We start from the raw sequence: 19,132 nt of genomic DNA, 5'->3' as shown, positions 1-19,132 counted from the left end.
ATCACCAACTCGATGGACATGGGTTTGGGTGGACTCCGGGAGTCGGTGATGGACAGGGAGTCCTGGCATGCTGTGGTTCATGGGGTTGCAGAGTTGGACATGACTGAGCGACTGAACTGAACTGAATAGTAGGAAATGTATTAGTCCTTGGACTTATTCACATTTCCTAAAAGTCTAATAATCATTTTTCAACCCATCCACTCATTCCACAAATATGTATTGAGCACCAAGTAGGTGCCAGGCAGGCACAGAAGATAGAGGATCCTGTACAATAGGTATGACTCCTGCCCTTCTATAGTTGATATTCTTAAGGAGGAAATCAGAATGAGCAAAACAAATATGTAAATGGTGACTATTACAAGGTAGTGTTTGGCTTGGAGAAAAAGAACACAGGGAAAGAGCAAGACAGGTTCTGGAGATGAGTTGACACCATAAACTTCCAAAAGTTGGCGCAAGGAGGCCCCACTGCAGTAATGCTGAGCAAGATCTAAAGGAGAAGAGAAGACAGAATATGAAAGTCTCTGTTGGGAAAGCAGCAAAAGCAGAAACTCTGAGACAAGAGCGCTCCTGGAAGGCTTGAGAAAGAGTCTGAATAGTCAATCAAAACATATAAAAATGTGAATTCAAAAGTCAGGGTCACAGATATACCACGATGCAGAAATTCAAGGTAGTTTTCTTGAAATCCTCTTTGTCTTCTTCAGAATTTTGTAAGTTTTTTAATAGAAATCTATTGCCTGTATTAATATAAAAGCCCTAAAGACATTATGTTAAAATTAGTTTTTAAAATCTAAATACACTGTATGCTCAGAGTTATGCAAAAAATTCTAATGAACACAGATAGTCAATCTGTGTTCATTAGAAAACATTTGGAAATTGTAAAAAGAAAAACAAAAAACTGGAAGGTTTATTTTTTTTCAAGCAGCCATCAGCCCACCAACTTGAGATCTTCCTCTGTCTAGTATACATAATTCTAAATGACCACTATTCTCACTGATAGGTACACCCATAGATTATCAAGGATAAATATAACTTTAAAGATCTCTAAATTGGTGCAACTTGAAGTGTGATTCTTAGGTCTCTTGCATCACAATTAACTGAGAAACCTGCTAAAAATGCAGGTTCCTAGATCACACTCTAAAGCTAGTAGATCAGAATCTTAGGATGTAGTCTGGAAACCTGCTTTTTTAGCACCGTTCCCAGATAAGCTATATACCACAGAACAGCTTGAGAACTACTTGCTCAGCTCAACAACAGTAAAGATATTTAGCAGATAAATTGCCTCTGCTATCTTCTACTGGCCAAGATTAATCTCTTCAATTTCAATCATTCCTAAACTTACCTTTCCTGTGCTTGGCAGGGCAACCACATTATATCTAAGTATTGCCAACATATGTCAAATCCTGATGTTCTTAAAAGCTTAGAGGATAAAATAGGTCACAAGTACAGTATTAACCTACGTTAAAATCCGGGATTAGATGGCAAATAGAAAAGAACAAGGCCATTATGGTTGTTGTAGTTTGGACTCAGAATGACCACTATACCACTATGAATTCCCACTTGATCAGCCAAACACAGAATTACATGTAATACCAAGAAGACCAAGACACTGATTCAGAGATGTGGCAATGTGAATGCAGTTACTTCATCATCCATCTATATACTTAATCTATCGTTCATCTAGATATTTATTTTTATATTTTCCTACATTTAACCACCAAAGTAAATGATTATGAATGAAATTAGACTTTCCAGGTTGCTCCAAGGATTACAGAATTTCTTGAGCTGCAATGAAGAAATCAGTTTTAATTTGATCAGAGGCCTAATCCACTTTTCCTGAACAAGGGTCACTTATATACTTCAACTAACCATTTTGAGAAGCTCAGCCAGAGAGAAATAGAGGAGTGAAATAACAAATTTTCACCCATAAACCAAGAAGAGGTAAATATTTCACTGAAAGAGACATTATGAAAGTAAACATGTAAATACTCATCACAAAAAGATACAGGATTATTTTTATAATGTGTCTGTGTGCTAAGTCACATCTGACTCTTTGCAACCCCACTGACTGTAGCCTGCCAGGCTCCTCTGTCCATGGAATTCTTCAGCCAAGAGTAATAGTGCAGGTTGACATTTTCTTCTCCAGGGGATCTTCCCAACCCAGGGATTGAACCTGTTATCTCCTACATCTTCTGCATTGGAAGGCAGATTTTTTTACCACTGCACCACTGGGAAATAGGGTATGGCAAAAATAAGTATTTTTATAAACACGCTCATTTCTCACGAAGGAAGATCTGAGAAGCTATGGCAGGAATCATTCTGTAAACCTGAGGATTCCTGTCTCCCTTTTAGTTAATCTGCTTTGTAACCTGGATTTTGAATATGAGATTTTAAAGTAGGGTGGGCCTTTATGCTTATCTGTCTGTGAGAATCAGGGTACTCATTTGGCAGAAACAGTCAGTTACACTGACATTTTTATGTTCTGGTCAAAGGTATTAAAATTTATTTTTGGCATGTATTGAGAAAAACCATCAAAGGAAATCAAATGGATTAAAAGCTTTCAAGCTTTAAGATGAAAAGAAATCACTCACACATAGTCACTAAATCCAAAATTGCATTTTTAATATGTGCATCCTTACATTGATAGGAGGCCAGAAATAAATCCTAACATTTAAGAAGTGAAGAGTTGTATCAGCTCAGGCAGGGCTGATACTTACATGAGACAGACTGCTAATCCAGTCAATAGGCCACCTGTCAAAAACTAGACTCTTAGCCGACATAAAATCCCCACAAAGATAAACCACTGTCATTAATGGTGAAAGTGAGATATTATGTTCTGAAAACTATTGAAAAATAGATGTTTATGAAACATACGCACAATTGTATTTTCAGGAATGAGTTCATTTACTTAGTAGTTCAAGGAAAGTTTTAACAGTGGAATCGCTGCGAACACCACCAGCCCCAGAGGAGGTCAGGTCCAAAGGCACAATGTACCTTCCAAGATACTTCTCAAGTGCTACTTTGGATGAGAATCACGTTAAGACTCCTGTGAACACTGATTCCAGGGGCTGTCTCTGATATCTCACTTAGTAGGGCCGTAGCCTGGAGTTGTGCATTTCTGACACGTTCCCAGGAGATGCTGCCGCTGCTGGTCTAAACTACATACCCAGTATCACCATTCTAGATGGCCTCTGATACCAAAAGGGTGGAGAGTCTAGAAAATAAATGCGTCCAGCTTCAAAATCTCACCCAATGATAAACATAATCCAGGCTTCAGATATAACCTCCAGAAGCTTCTCATTTCTATCATTCAATTGTAGATGTGATGGTTATGTACACTCAAATCTCACTGGGGTACATTAGGATAAGGAATTTATAAGACAACTGGACCCCTCCCCAGTCACGGAAGACTTTGCAGAAAAACTTAAATCATATTAATGATTAGATCAAAAAAATCCACAAATTAGGGGAAAATACTTGTTAACTAATATTTTAAGCAAACTTTCTATATGAGGAGACCAAACACATATAATTTGTTCATTATGTACAATAATCATTTAAAGGTACAAAAATGATCTAAATCTTAATCAAACTTTTGAAATACTTGAAATAAAATAAAAGAGAAAATGAAGTTGGTGATATATTTTTACACCTCTTTGGGGAGCAGCACAATGCTGAGTGTTAGAGCCTGAGATGGTAGACCAGCTCCCCCTCGAAATTTTCCCAGTTTTGAGCAACTTAATTTTTATGTGCTGAGTGACCCCATCTACAAAATAATGGTGCTAATTTGACTGGTCTCTAAGAAAGCTTCTAGCTTACATTCGGAAATGACCCCTCCAAACCTGCTACCATGTTTACCTTAAAAATAAAATGTGTATGACTCCTTTCATTAAGACTTATGCAAAATGTTTTATCTTAATGGAGTCAAAATTAAGTACTGCTTATTCCTTTATTAAGGGATTTTGCAGGTGGCTCCGTGGTAAAGAATCCACCCGCCAATATAGGAGACACAAGAGATGCAGGTTTGATCCCTGGGCTGGGAAGATCCCTTAGAGAAGGAAATAACAAACTACTCCAGTATTCTTGCCTGGAAAATCCCATGGACAGAGGAGCCTGGCCGGTTACAGTCCATGGGTTTGCAAAGAGTCAGGAACAACTTAGCAAATAAACAACAACTTCTTCTTAACCAACTATTCAATTTTTCAGGACTCCACATGGAGATGTGATACTGGAAAATGAAGTTTTTCCAACAGTACATCAAATATGAGTGCTCAATAATGAGAGCTATTTTCTACTTTCCAATTTCAAAGCAAGTTTTTTGTGTGTGTATTAGATATGCAACTGAACTTATTAAATGTAATTACAAATGAGTCTGTATGGGATACTGGCCCATGCTCCTAACTTAAACAGTTTGGAAGAAAACAAGAATCTGGGCATAAGGAAAATTATTTAAGACCTCTTTTATAAGTTATGCATGTCTGGGAATTCAAATTTAGAAACCAAATTCTGAATGTTGTAGCACCCTCATCAAAGCATGGAAAAATATTTCTTGCATCTTCTGATAAGAGCCTTTCTGAACATGACAATTATCATTTATCCCTCTAATAGCAAATAACACTGATGAATTATCTCCTATGATCTTATTGTGTAAGATTTGTATTCCTGTTTCTGTGACATATGTATTTCTTGAATTAGAATATAGAATTCCAGTGCTTTAGGAGATAATCAGGCTGCTAAAATCAATGTTGTTAGTACATGTAAAGCAATAGAAAGCAAGACTTTTATCATTATTTTCTAAAAAGATTACCTCACTCAAGTAGCTGATAATGTGACATCTAGATGCATGTGCCACCTGTGGCTCCAACTTCAGGTTGCCTTTTTTTGTTGTTCACAAAGTCTAGCCTTATTTCAAGTTCTATCTCTCTAGTCACTGAGATCAAGTAACAACAGCCTGAATCTTGTCTCCTCATGCAACAGCCCATGTTTCACCACAAGAATCTCAAGGAGGTGGGAGGGGGGATCGGGATGGGGAATACGTGTAACTCTATGGCTGATTCATATCAATGTATGACAAAACCCACTGAAAAATTAAAAAAAAAAAAAAAAAGAATCTTAGAAATTTTTCAAATCAATCATGAAGGGATTTTTTTTTCTTTCCCTCTACAATGGCATTGACCAAAGTTGATCATTGTATTTTTCTACCAATTTTTATAACTGAAGTTACAAGTTCTTCTTGAACATTTAAGTAACCTCAAGGAAGAGAAAGGTTTTCCTTTAGGGTTTGTTTCTCTGCAGAGTAAATTCTTGGGGGAATTTCTCAGATTCTCTCCAGGTATCCATATCTAACTTCTTGCTCATAAATCTCCAAGGAATAGTCTCATCAACAATGAGAGAATAACGTTCATGTGACTATCATAGAACATCACATGGTCTTGGATGTTGAAAAATGCCAGCCACTTAGTCTAATATACGTTTCACTTAGTAAGTTATTAAGAAATCCCTCTCGATCTCCTAATATGATTTCCATGGATTAAAGTATTCTCAGTAAGATCTCTGTTCCTGAAGAAACACTAGAAACAACATACATGACTTCATTTTAAAAGCTAAATGGAATAGATGTACAAAATAGAAGCAGAGATAATTCAGCAACTGCATAAAGTAGTAGCAATGTTTGTATACAATCATTGCCATGAATGGCTGGGTAAACATATTATTCAGCAATCTGGTAAACTGTCACCTTTCTTGTTTATTAGGTCTGACTTCAAATAAATTCTAGAATGCAGGAAAAAAATGCGAATCTTTTGAAACTGAATTTCATTTTAGTCTTCACTATAGCATTTAGGCAAGTAAAATCAGGTAGTCTTGAGAATTTCCACATATTTTACTAATAGTGACAATCTCATCACTCATGTTGGACTTCTAGTATCTATTTGGGCAAAAGAAACAAACAAAAATAAATAAATAAAGCTGTTCCTACTCTTAGTAATATAAAAACTGCTGTGGCTCATCCTTATCCAGGTTAAGGGTTTCAAGGTAGAGTATAGAAAACAACAAAAACACTTTAGCCCTGGTAGTCCATCTACTGAGCGCAGAGAAATTTAAAAACATCATTTTCTAAACTAATCTGTCTTTCTGATATATAAAATTATTACGTGACTAGTGGATAACAAAAGTTTTAAGTACATCAATAATTATTTTAAAAGAATGATGAGTTTTTCTGAAGGGTACTTCTGAAAGACTCAGACATTGACAGACTTAGAAATGTAATCTCTCTCTTTAAATCACTGTTGGAGACTTTTAAATAAATAAATATATATACATATGTGTTTATATGAAAGTTACAAAACAAGTGTGATTTATTTTTGATACATGACCCAAGTTATCACTAAATTTCATTCAAATCAAATGCTTTTAATTAAGATAGTAAAGAAAAAGTCAGTATCTATATATATAAACTATATTTTTAATACAGTAAAAAAATTTCAGAAATTTGTTAATTTCTGAAAAACAGGAAAGATTATATTTTATGATTTACTTAAGACATCCTGTGCCTCTGACATTCAATGCTATTTTTCTAAAACACATTTCCTTCCGACTCAAAGACTTCTTGGTACAACCTGTATATGAAGACATCCTCAAAGGGGAGCTTACACAAGTGCCCGCGGACACAGCCATGAGAGTTCCAATCTAGAGCTAGATGCACACAGACCGAACCAGCTTAAAACATGAAATCAAGACAAGGAGCCTTGGCAGGGGCTGTTCAAGGGACTCACACCTGGTGAGCGGCGCCGACTCCAGGGGCATCAACGCGCGCGAAGCCCTGCAGAACGCGCGCACCTCCCCGCGCCCCTCCCGCGACGCCACGCGGTCCGACGGCTGCTCCCCTGCAGCCCGCGCCCTCCCGGGCCCCTCGCCCGGCGGCCCGCCGCTGCTTACCTGGCGGAGGCGGCGACCACGGAGGCGGCGGACGGTGCAAGGTGCCGAGGCTCGCGCGGCGGCTGCGCGAGCGCGGCTCCCGGGCCCGCCCCGCCGCGCCCTCCTCTCCGGAGCCGCGGGCTCTGGGGCGGGGCGGGCTCCGAGGGCCGGGGAGGCGGGCGCCGCGGGCCGGACCCCACGTGACCCGCACGCCGGCCGCTGATTGGAGGGCCGGGGGCGCGGCGGCGGCTGCTGACTCCCGGAGCCCAGGCTCCCGGAGGTGGTTACCTGGCAACCCAGAGTCGGCTCTGAAGACCGGATTCCCGGAGTTTGTGGTGAGGCTGAAAGTGGAGGAAGAAGCAGTGAGCCACCGGCGTTCTCACCCCCTAACACACATAGCTGCTGCTGCTGCTAAGTCGGTTCAGTCGCGTCCGACTCTGTGCGACCCCCATAGACGGCAGCCCACCAGGCTCCTCCGTCCATGGGATTTTCCAGGCAAGAGTACCGGAGTGGGTTGCCATTGCCTTCTCCTAACGCTTATAGAGTCTTCTCATAATACATATGGAGCCTTCACCTCTAGGAAAATGAGTCAAATATGCCATGAATAAGTCACCTCACCTCCTTGGAGAGCCTGGGCTTCCTTGAGCTGAGCCTCCTTCAGAGGCTGTGAGTTGAATACATCACCCGGAGTGTGAATACAGAATACTGTCTCTTTGGCACTTCGTTATTGTCTGATTAGGCTCAAGAAGCTCTGTGCAGGACCCCTATGAAAGCTATTTGTCACTCTTAGTGGGTTTGTGTGTAATTAATTTGAAGGGAAGTGAAGTCGCTCAGTCGTGTCCGACCCCATGGACTGGCCTACCAGGATTCTCAGTCCATGGGATTTTCCAGGCAAGAATACTGCAGTGGGTTGCCATTTAACATTTTGCTGGTGGAATCTGGTTGAATGGAAATAGTACTGTCATTTACATTTCCTTCTTAATATCTCTGAAATCAATTCATTGCTAATGTCCTTTATCAAACACACAGGAGAAAATAAGCCTTCAGATACTCGGAATGAAGTGTGTTTAATAACACATTGAGTTTTCACTATATGTCAGACTCTGAATAGTTAATAAATTAATGGTTTACTCCAACCAAGCAACCAGGGACTTTCATTCCCTAGACTTAATCCTGACCCTCTTATGCCATAGACTTTTTTCTTCCAAAGTATTCTGCGTAGTCTGTTACCTACCACGGCACTTAACATTCTATTTTGCAAATTAAAATTGGCTTAAAAGTTACCTCTCCACATAGACAAGCTTTTTAAAAGCTAGAATCAGTTCTTACGAGTCTGTTCCCTTCATTCTAACAAATAGCAGATCTTCAATAAATGTTGGCTCAATGGATGGATAAACAAATAAATAAGCACATACTCTACCAGAGAAAATAGAGGACAATGCCTAAGTACATTTGATGTGTTAAGTCCTAAAATGGGGTTATGTAAAAGTTCTGTGAGATAATTTCAGATGAGGGAAGGAGAAAGTTTTTTTTTTTCATTGTTTTCAGAGAAACTTGCAATAAGTGATATTTTCGACAGGAATTTAAGAACCAAATAGACTTTACCTGTTGGAAAAAAGGACTGAACATACTGTGCAGTAGGAACAGCATGGCCAAAAACAAAATGGGTAAAAGCGTGACTGATGTAACTAATTTTGGCTTGTTTGCATTCTCTGGAGGAGGTGAAGGTAGATATGTAAAGATATGAGGGGAGAGAGAAATTGGTAAAAGATTAAACTGAGAAAATTGGAAAACTAGATTGAAAAGACATTGAACACCCAAATTAGGTTAGACCTTAACCTCTAAAACCAGAGCTTTTCCTTGAGAAAAGTTACCTTCGAAATGAGGGTATGTAACTTTAGCCACCTCATGCGAAGAGTTGACTCATTGGAAAAGACCCTAATGCTGGGAGGGATTGGGGGCAGGAGGAGAAGGGGACAACAGAGGATGAGATGGCTGGATGGCATCACCAACTCGATGGACATGAGTTTGAGTAAACTCCGGGAGTTGGTGATGGACCTGACGTACTGCAATTCACGGGGTCGTAAAGAGTCGGACACAACTGAGCGACTGAACTGAACTGAACTGAAGGGTGCAGAGAAATGAAAAGCATGATGAATTAGGGAAAAGATACAGATGGCCTGAATTAAGACCATGAAAATAAGAATGCTAAAGAGGGCAGATAGAAAGAAACATTTCTGGGAAAACAGACTGTCATTTTTGTTTATGACAGATATTTGCTTGCTACAGTGTCACCGATAAGCACAAAGAGAAAAAGTTGTCAAAAAAGACACAATGTCTAGCTTGGTCCATTGGTTGAATAAAAATATATTTTACATCTAAATAATTTGTTCATAATTGTTTCAGCTCTGCAGTTAAAAATCAGAAACCAAATGGGACATGAGAAATTATCTGGTTGTGCACTCACAATTTAGAGATGAAGGTCATGGGGCCTGGAAAATATTAGAATTTGTCAAGATCCTACAGCTATATTATTAATAGTAGCAGAACTGATATCATGATCCCAGACACCCTATTCAGTACTCTTCTCCCTTTCCTGTGATTTTGTTTGTAAGTCTTGAAAGAGAGGTTTAAACAGTCATAGGTATAATTAGATCCAGAACTCAAAGAAATAGTATAACCTAATTTCTAAGGAAAACATCTTTTTACTGTGGTTTTCATTCTTTTATTCAACAAATATTTAATGCAATGCAAAAAGCTGTCAGTCATTTAGACTGACTGACAGTTTCAGGGCAATCATTGGGTCTTAACTAGCAGAGTAATTTAGGGAATCTATTGATTCCAGCCAGTATGTCTTAATGGCTAAACATGTTCTATGAGAGTATTGACTTTGGAAAGGTTTTCAAGGCCATTTAATGTGACAAGTGCATTTTTAGTGAATATTCTAAATTAATGTGAAGAAATTCCTTAACTTAAATTTTAGGAAAATGTATATTAAAGGGCTTTAGTTTCACCTAAGTGAAAAGCCTTTTCATACTATTTTTAATGTAAAAAATAGTAAGAAAATAGACATAAACATGACAAAGGAAAAAACTGATCAAACTGTAGAGAATGAACTACTTAGAAACTTCCTGTGTGTAAAAACTCTGACTGAAGCCAGATGGCACTGGCTTGAGACAGACAGTTGTCATGGTTTTTAGGGTTTTAGAAACCCATTGTTGTACACAGCTCTTATTAAAATTAAATGATATAAATTTATAATTTTAAAGTGTTACTAAAAACAAATACTCAAAACTCATCACTTTCTAATTATTTTTATTATTTTATCTGTGTCTAATTTATTGAGGTTATGTCTATTATGTCTATTTACATCTATGCCTGCATGGGAAATACTATATAATATATATATGTAATATTATAATACTATATAATATTTCTTCCCGGTACATCATTCCATGATGGGATATTGTACTTGAAATTGGCCAAAATCAGTGTGTTTACAACTCCCAAATCAGCAAATGCTGCAAATCAGGGCAGGATTCATGGTTCTGTTGACTGTCTAGACCTGTGCTGTCTATTAAAGTAGCCACTAGCAACATGTGGACTTTTTAATTAGTTAAAAAAGAATGAAAAGTATTGTCCCTCAGTTGCAGTAGGCCCATTTCAAGTGCTCAGTAGCCAGTGATGTTTGCTAGAAACCATTGCAATACTTTAAAGCAATTATCTGTCAATTACAAATAAATAAATAAAATAGCCAGTGTAGTTAAGTGACTTCTGTATTAAACAGCACATATAAAGGGCATCTTCTTCATCATCTTCATTGTCACAGAAAGTCCTCTTGGTAAGTGTTGGTTCATTTCCAGAGTCAAAAATTTGTTTCTGAAAAGAGCCATGTGGTAGATATTTTAGGCTTTGAGAACCATGCAGCCTCCATCTCAACTACTCAATTTTGTTGAAAGCAATCGGATAAGACTTAAATAAATAGGTGTGGCCATGTCCCCCATAAACTTATTTACAAAAACAAACTATATTTGACCTACAGTTTATCTGTCAATCTCTGGTATGAACTTAGGTGATAATATTAATAATGCAATTCAACTGTAAACTGGAATATGTCTGTCATTATCACAGTAGAATAGCACAAAAAATTGAGGCATTCTCCTTCTAAAATTCAAAAACTATTATCCAGTACTGCAAAGAACTTGGTAAAGTCAATGACAAAAAGCCTTCTTTGTTTTGCTTTTGACTCATTAACAGGAAAATATCAGTCAGTACTAAAGCACTATGTTTATTTGCCTATTGCAACTGTGATTTAGCTACAAATATAAGAGTTTGGCAAAAATTATGAAAGAATTACGTGAAAATCAATTAGCTACATGGAATGTAAAATAAAAATATTGTATTATTATGTGTAAATTGCACGTAACACACCCTTTATCTCAGAAAAATCTGTAATAAACTTGTGTACCTACATATGTACACATTGTTTTATGCAGAGAACTTGTTGTTAAATATTCATTAGCACGTCACTAAAAAGTACTTGGTGGTGGTTTAGTCCCTAAGCCGTGTCCAACTCTTGGCGACCCCATGGACTGTATCCCGCCAGGCTCCTCTGTCCATGAAATTCTCCAAGCAAGAATACTGGAGTGGGTAGCCATTTCCTTCTCCGGGGGACCTTCCTGACCCAGGAATCAAACCCAGGTCTCCTGCATTGCAAGCGGATTCTTTACCAACTGAGCCACCAGGAAAACCCTAAAAAAGTTCTTAAATGTGTCTAAAAGTGTGACAAAGTGTGCATTATGATTCTTGGTGTTTCTAAAGCCATCAGTCTACGTACCCACTGATTTGTCTTTCTATTTATCTATCATAGACTTGAAAATGTGCCACTCATCTCCAGCTGTGGGAAACACCAAAGACAGATGACCCCAGGTACTGTGCTCAGAATCCACCACTACTGTGTCTTGCCAAAACCACACGTTTATAGTATGTCAATTTTCTCTCAGTCAGTCAGTTAGTTCAGTTCAGTCGCTCAGTCATGTCTGACGCTTTGTGACCCCATGAATTGCAGCACGCCAGGCCTCCCTGTCTATCACAAACCCCCGAAGTCTACTCAAACTCATGCCCATCGAGTCAGTGATGCCATCCAGCCATCTCATCCTCTGTCATCCCCTTCTCCTCCTGCCCCCAATCCCTCCCAGCATCAGGGTCTTTTCCAATGAGTCAACTCTTCGCATGAGGTGGCCAAAGTATTGGAGTTTCAACTTCAGCATCAGTCCTTCCAATGAACACCCAGGACTTACCTCCTTCAGGATGGACTGGTTGGATCTTCTTGCAGTCCAAGGGACTTTCAAGAGTCTTCTCTAGCACCACAGTTCAAAAGCATCAATTTTTCGGCGCTCAGCTTTCTTCACAGTCCAACTCTCACATCCATACATGACCACTGGAAAAACCATAGCCTTGACCAGACGGACCTTTGTTGGCAAAGTAATGTCTCTGCTTTTTAATATGCTGTCTAGGTTGGTCATAACTTTCCTTCCAAGGAGTAAGCGTCTTTTAATTTCATGACTGCACTCACCATCTGCAGTGATTTTGGAGCCCCCAAAAATAAAGTCTGACACTGTTTCCACTGTCTCCCCATCTATTTCCCCTGAGGTGATGGGACCAGATGCCATGATCTTAGTTTTCTGAATGTTGAGCTTTAAGCCAACTTTTTCACTCTCCTCTTTCACTTTCATCTAGAGGCTCTTTAGTTCCTCTTCACTTTCTGCCATAAGGGTGGTGTCATCTGCATATCTGAGGTTATTGATATTTCTCCCGGCAATCTTGATTCCAGCTTGTGCTTCTTCCAGCCCAGCGTTTCTCTCAATAGTAATTGATTAACTTTGGCACGTGACTAATTGTCTCCAGCTAGAGAGAAAGAAAATTATGTGAATACCTTTTTTATTTTAAATGGAAGATTCTATTTGAATGTATATTTGCAATGAATATTGGGGCTTCCCTGGTGGCTCAGTCAGTAAAGAATCCGCCTGCAATGCAGTAGACCTGGGTTTGGTCCCTGGGTTGGGAGGTCCTCTGGAGGAGGGCATGGCAACCCACTTCAGTATTCTTGCCTGGAGAATCCCATGGACAGAGGAGCCTGACAGGCTGCAGTCCATGGGGTCTCAAAGAGTCGGGCATGACTGAGCGACTAAGCACAGTAGCAACATAGGCAAAATTATTCTTGTTTATTTGGACAGCCACCTGAGTTTATATCCTTAATTTTACCCCACTCCTCTTAAATCATAATATGTTTTCAACTTATTATATTCCAAATGGAAATGTTTTTTGGTGTAAGATACAGATAGATTTTATCTGAGATAGGTATTGTACATGCCTGCGTGCTAAGTTGCTTTAGTCATATCCGACTCTTTGTGACCCTATGGACTGTAGCCCCCAGGCTCCTCTGTCCATGGGGATTCTCCAGGCAAGAATACTGAAGTGGGTTGCCCTCCTCCAGGGGTTCTTCCTGACCCAGGGATTGACCCTGCGTCTCTTATGCCTCTTGCATTGGCAGGCAGGTTCTTTACCACCTGGGAAGCCTGAGATACATGTTATAACACACTAATTCTAAAATTCTCTAATATGGGCATTCTATTCCTGTGTATGTGTTTTATATACATATAAATGTGTTTTTATATACATATAAATGTGTTTTTATGTGTATATAAAACTGCCTATGTATTGAAATAGAAGTTATCCAAGCTTTTTAAAGAGCCTTGAAGAAGTGTATATGATAGACTGAGAGTGCAACAGGCTACGCTGAGTGAAACTAAAGCAAGATGCAGCCGTTTGGCTGTGGAACACGTGCCTTGGACTGTTTTGTTGTGAAAACAAGACAAGATGTTGTTGCTATGAATGAGAGTCCCACATGAAGCAATTTGCTGAAAACATCTCGGGAGACTCTGGGCCCCTAAGACAAAGCATTTTGTTCTAGGGATGACTGCCAACAATTTATCTTTAATCCACAATTTTAGTATTTTAGTGACACCAGGTTGAAGAGGATAGTCATTTCTCACTTGTTTTTAAAATGCTTAAGATCATCAGCAAGAAGTTAAAATCTAGCATTTAAAAACCTTGTTCAGCACATGGCCAAATTTCCTTTGGCCATGTTTTCTGAGAGCAGTCGTAAAATTAAACCTGAGAGGACGACTTCTGAGTCACTCTGTTTCTAATCATAGCGATCTTGCTGAAAGAAAGAAAAAGAAAAATCTTAAATATGTATTTTATGAAATATGAACACAATATATGTTGCATTGTGTTTTTCCAGATGCCAGATTTATCAGTTGATTGATTTTATGGCCTAAAATATTTTTTCTAAGGAGCAAAACAGTTTAATAATAAGTATGTCCTTTTTTTTTTTTTTTTTTGACATGTTGTTTTTCCACTCCTTTGTCCCTATGAACCTTTTTGGTGCCAGGGTCTGATTTTGAGAAAGACAATTTTTCCACGGACTTGAGGTGAAGGAAATGGATTCAGGTTGATTCAAGTGCATTATATTAACTGTATACTTTATTTCTAATCTAATGCTGCCACTGATCTAATAGGAGGTACGTGACCTGGATGTTGGGGACCCCTGCTCTGTGTCACTCTGGCTCCACAACTGTATTATAGTTTGGGGCTTTTTAGAGGTGAAAGAGGAGTAAGAAAGTAATGGATCCACGTTCTATTCTGGAGAAGTTATACTGAAAAAAATTTTTTTCTCAAAAGGAAAGTGTGGCCAAAGTAATTCAGTAAATAAGCAAGTCAGTCTTATATGTCTATTAAGCGCATTTCTTGTTGTTGTTGTCCAGTCACCAAGCTGTGTTCGACTCTTTGAGACCCCATGGACCGCAGCATCCCAGGCTTCCCCGTCCCTCACCATCTCCCAGGGTTTGATTAAGCAGGTTAGTGGACATCTAATATTTGCCACTTACTTAAATTGTTCTGTGAAATGAATGTTCAGAATTTTTAATTTATGGTTGATAAATTAATACTTAAGGAGATGCTTATAATTAGCTTTTCAAGACTTTGCATTGCATAACACTTTATTTTCATGTTGAAACTTAGAGAGTGATCATGAGGCAAGATCCTTAGGGATTAATTTGTAAGTATTCTCAAACGCTTTAATCGCCTGGGCATTTTAGTATCATTGCTTTTGGTATACAAATGGATTTTTCCCTCTTGTTCATGAAAACACAATTAAATTTTGAGAAGTATGTTGTTCAATCACATGCCATTTCACCAGTTACAGGCATTTTACCTGTATAGGAAGGAACCAGGTAGATGTTATAACCAGTTCAAAAAAATTTCAAAACTTCACAAATGCACATGATGTGTAAAGGAATATTGAAATGAATTTCAAATGCAAGCAAAAATTGTCTTTGTGGGGAAAGAGGAGCAAGTTAATTGAAACTTTATCAGACGGAACAATGTTTACGTTATCTGTCACCTGCAATTTAAAAGAGAAGAGTAAAACAGCTCAAAATGATGAGTAGGATTCAAATTGGACCATCAGAAGGATGCGTGAATTTCCACTGGCCTTTCAACAGCTGTGCTGGTGATATTTGGGGATCTAGCTTTGGCTCCATAGTGTACTCATTGAGGTGAAGAACTGTAGACTTTAAATTTAATCAACGTGACTGATTCCTAACAAACACTACGTGCAGCTTCACAGGGGAGAAAAGATAATCTCAAGGAATGAGTAGAAATGAAGTAGTATTTAAGGCTTAGCTTAAAATAGCATACGCATTGGCACAATTGTAAACTAGGATTATCTAATAGCTATCAAGGCTTCAAAAGAGCATCTTAGTCTATCTACTTGCCAATGTTTTTCCCAAATCTTTATTGTCATATTTACTGTTGTTCATAGCTGAGATTGTTTTGGTGGGGGTAACAGATGGAGTGTGTTATGATTATAATGGGACAAGTGTTAACGTCTGAATAGTGAAAAATCCTGGTGATTTTTTCTTTGGTTAAGATATGGAGTTTCTGACATTATCTGAAAGAGCGTATAGATTGTTTTAACAGGGCAATGCTAATTTTTCTAATAATGTCTAAGTGACAATTTTGAGTCGCCACTAGGTGGCACTACTGTACCCTTAGACAGCGAGGCCGTTGATCCCTCGTCTATCCCGGAGGCAATGCAAGTTCCCTCTGGCCAGGCTCCATTCGTAGCCTCTTCTCCTGGTCCCGTTTGCTCACTCGTTAAGTTTCACTCGAAGCAACAATCAGATACAACTTTGTTGCTTATTCAGCCCTGAAAATCCACTCTCTGGATTAAAAGATATGTATGTTTACTGGAAATTTACAATTTCACGGTGAATACATTTCTGTAAGCCCTGAGCCTATAACTCCTCCATCCCTCTTCTCCTGTGCTTTAACAACAAAAAAAGCTCAGTTCACAGAGCAGTGAAACATGAAAAGAAACACAATTATTGTTGTAAGCAAGCAAGTGCAGCAACATAAACAAGACATTCCAAACCTTTTCACTGCCTGAGACTTATTAGTAAATGCTGCTCCTTTGACATTGGGTTTCCATGTACATCATGACTGTCATGTCAAAAATTGTATCATTTCGTAAACGTTTTAATGAAGTGAAAGGGCATCTAAGAATAGTAGGAACCATAAAACACTTCAATTCTATCTCCGCGATTTAAAAAAATGCAGGTCTAATTTATTTAATATAACTAAAAGGACTGAACATTCTCCACCGACTCTGCTCCAGGGTTCATATGAGCACATGCCTAGCATCCTTGCTGACTCACCTCTGGAAGTCCTCATTTTCTCGCTTTCCTGTCCCGACCCTAATCCTTAGAATCTTAGTATTGTAAAGGAAAGACTAGTATATTGGGATCCTTGACCTTCTGGAGTTCTTTTTTTTTGCTCAGAGGAGACAGTGATGTGAATAAAAGTACTTGCATTTTTTTGAAGCCTTTGCCCTCCATTTATATGTCTGTCTAGCTTTTATACGCCTGTCTTCCTCTCTGTTCCCTGGTTTGTTGGAGACTTTAGCTTCCAGCACAAGGTCTTCCTCTCTAGTCCTGCTTCTGGTCAGAGAGGTCAGCATCTTTCCAGGTGACCGTCCAGCAATCAGGCCTCTCAGCCCATCACATGCACCGACAACCTTGTGCTCCAGTGTGTTTGGCTTTGGGCAACATACATCTTTGGGGCATCAGTGTTAAGACTGGATTTCTGAAGGATCCAGGATAACCAGTTAGTGTACCAGATTTATGTGATGCATGTGATACTTCATTGTCTGGATCAACTTGACTGGGGGAGGAGGTGACTGGATAGCTGTTGAAACATTATTTCTGGCTAAACATTATTTCACTATTATGGTTATAGGTGAGATAATATCAGTTCTGAAGTACTATTTTTTATTTCAAACGGGAGGACAAAATACTTACCTTTATATATAAATCAATTTAATAGAGGATTAATTATTTGTTTTTGCCAAGTAAAAGTAATTTTTTAAGGGGGAGATAAAATGAAGTCATTGTAATATATTGTTCTGCTCAATCAGTGTGTGTTTATGTTCTTGAGCTAACATCACATACCCTCCTTTTCAGAGAACTTAAATACAAAATCTTAAAATCAGTGTTTCTTAAAGCAAAGTCTACTTGTAGCAAAACTACCAAGAAGTTTACTTAAAATTCAACTTCCCAGAACTTTGTGTTGCTAAGCTGCTTCAAAATTTAAAAAAAAAAAAGAAGTTTTGCTTAAACACAAATGTTTAGGAGTGACCATAGTGGGGCTTCCCTGATGGCCCAGACTGTAGAGAATCTGCCTGCAATGCAGGAGACCTGGGTTCGATCCCTGGGTAGGGCAGATCCCGTGGCGAAGAGAATGGTTATCCACGCCAGTATTCTTGGGTGGAAAATTCCATGGACAGAGAAGCCTGGTGGGCTACAGTCCATGGGGTCGCATAGAGCAACTAACGTGCACACACACACACACACACACACACACACACACACACGGTGGAGGACCACCTCCTCCCCATTTGCCCAGGTCCTCCCCAGTTCCAGCACTGAAAGCCACAGGTCCAGTTTCCTGAGAACCCCCTGGAGTCCTAGGCAAACCTAGACTGCAGCAGAATTTATCACCAGGAGCCAGCTATGGCAACAAAGACAACACAGCGGGTGCAAAGGCTTAGCATTTCAATTATGCTTTTGCAAAACAAGAAGGAAAGGAGAGATTTAAGTCACAATTTCACGAAAATGGTGCTTGTGTCAAGTCCCACAGTGCGTTCGTGTGGTTAGGCTGACCTCTGGTGGGGATGCACTCTCAGCCACAATCACGTGAGAGGCGGGTTTTTCTTTTAAGGTCTTTTATTTTCTTTTCCATTCAGAATGAAATACACTTCAAATGAAGTTTCTCCTCCGACGTTAAGTACATGGCAGAACCTCTCTGTAATGACGCTGCAGACCAGCCCTATGGGGCTGCGCTGGAATGGCAGAGCGGGGAAAGTCATGCCGTTGGGTCCCGTGTTTTTCTTAGTTATCATCAGGGAAAGCCTAACAAGATCGTAAACTTAAAATTGAGTCTCTAAGTTTTAGCCTTTACATCTTGTGTGTCCTCTGCCTTTCCATACAGTTTTCCCAGATTTCTATGTGTGTTTCTCCTTTGCTTCCTTCAGATCTCTGATTAAACGTTACCTCATTAGACAGTCCTTCCTGACTACATAGGATAAACATCAATTCTTTCCCTGATACTTTCTATCCTCTTTCTACTTTAGTCCTCCTTAGACCAATCCGCCACACCTGAAATCTGTTCATCTCTCTCTCTCTCATCTTTCTGTCTATTGATCCATCCATCACTGCATGCCCCTAGAAAAAGGCAGGGTCTTTGCCTATATTGATTACTGCCATACCTATAGCATCTTGAACAGGATGTATTATAGGCAGCAGTAGGTGAACAACATGTGTTTCTTGAATGACTGAATGAATGGTCAGTTTTTCATTAGCCTACAGTCCATCCTCTGAAACACTGAGCAGCCAAACACAATGTATAAGTCCTTGCACAGAAGAGTTTTCATGAAAAGAAATCACACTGTAGATTGTCTTTTCACAAGTAAACGGCCTAGTTACCTATTTTCACAAAGTGGAAATAGGATGGTAATAGCCGCATGTGTGTCACTCACAGGTGTCTGAATGCAACTTTGCTGCTATTTTTGCTTTATTAAATTGAACCAGAATTTCAA

General features: G+C 39.1%; 2 protein-coding genes across 4 annotated transcripts in view; one reads left to right on the top strand and one right to left on the bottom strand.

Annotated features, from left to right (window-relative positions):
• Positions 1 to 7,064, bottom strand: part of WDR17 (WD repeat domain 17) — a 64,329-nt gene extending 57,265 nt beyond the window's left edge. For 2 of the 3 annotated variants that reach the window (XM_065947286.1, XM_065947290.1), the window contains exon 1: positions 6,934 to 7,064. The gene's annotated coding sequence lies outside the window, so the exon portion shown is untranslated. The remainder of the gene's footprint in view (positions 1 to 6,933) is intronic. The other variant, XM_065947289.1, reaches the window with a different exon arrangement.
• A 123-nt stretch (positions 7,065 to 7,187) lies between these two features.
• Positions 7,188 to 19,132, top strand: part of GPM6A (glycoprotein M6A) — a 259,505-nt gene continuing 247,560 nt past the window's right edge. The window contains exons 1-3 of the mRNA XM_065946711.1: positions 7,188 to 7,247; positions 11,783 to 11,841; positions 14,742 to 14,834. The gene's annotated coding sequence lies outside the window, so the exon portion shown is untranslated. The remainder of the gene's footprint in view (positions 7,248 to 11,782; positions 11,842 to 14,741; positions 14,835 to 19,132) is intronic.

This window comes from Muntiacus reevesi, chromosome 10, assembly GCF_963930625.1.
Source record: "Muntiacus reevesi chromosome 10, mMunRee1.1, whole genome shotgun sequence".
In the NCBI taxonomy this organism is placed as follows: Eukaryota; Metazoa; Chordata; class Mammalia; order Artiodactyla; family Cervidae; genus Muntiacus; species Muntiacus reevesi.
This window is presented reverse-complemented; position numbering and strand designations above follow the sequence as displayed.